The following is a 634-nucleotide window of genomic DNA, read 5'->3' as shown; positions in this document are numbered from 1 at the left end:
AGTTTGAGTCCAAACGTATCATCCTGACTGATATATCACCTCTAACACAATGAAGAATAGGTGTCTCCCAAATGACTATGTTTCCCACTCTGAAAGCTTTTCTTCCATCTCACCTGATGGCCAGAGGACTTTGGCCAAGCAACGAGCACCTCACTCTTTCTAAGCCAATGGATCTCTGCCCTGGAAATGTTTTCATTTTTTGTTAAATGCCTACAGCACCCAGTATTCCTAGGTGGTCTCCCATCCAAGTACTAACCAGGCCTGACCCTTCTTAGCTTCTGAGATCAGATGAGATCGGACACATTCAGAGTGGCATGGCCATAGATTGGAAATGTTTTCATTTGTGTCCCTGAGAATCAGTCTCTTTGGTGCTTAAAGCTATGAGAAGACTCAGAACTGCCATGTGTTCTGCCACATGAAGAAAGTTATTCATCATGGAAACAGCAAATGAAACAGACATTCCCAAGAGGCAAGGTATAGAGAAAGAGAGACAAAGAGACAGAGAGAGAGAGAGAGAGAGAGAGAGAGATATAGAGAGAGAGAGAGAGAGAGAGAGAGAGAGAGAGAGAGAGAAATTGGCATTAAAGTCTTTAGCTCCAATTGTTCTTGGGACCGAGCCACTTCCCTGCCTTCT

General features: G+C 44.0%; 1 pseudogene; it reads right to left on the bottom strand.

Annotated features, from left to right (window-relative positions):
• Positions 1-207: 207 nt before the first annotated feature.
• On the bottom strand, positions 208-326 carry LOC111739478 (annotated as a pseudogene).
• Positions 327-634: the final 308 nt, after the last annotated feature.

This window comes from Pteropus vampyrus, unplaced genomic scaffold, assembly GCF_000151845.1.
Source record: "Pteropus vampyrus isolate Shadow unplaced genomic scaffold, Pvam_2.0 Scaffold50, whole genome shotgun sequence".
NCBI classification, from domain to species: Eukaryota; Metazoa; Chordata; class Mammalia; order Chiroptera; family Pteropodidae; genus Pteropus; species Pteropus vampyrus.
This window is presented reverse-complemented; position numbering and strand designations above follow the sequence as displayed.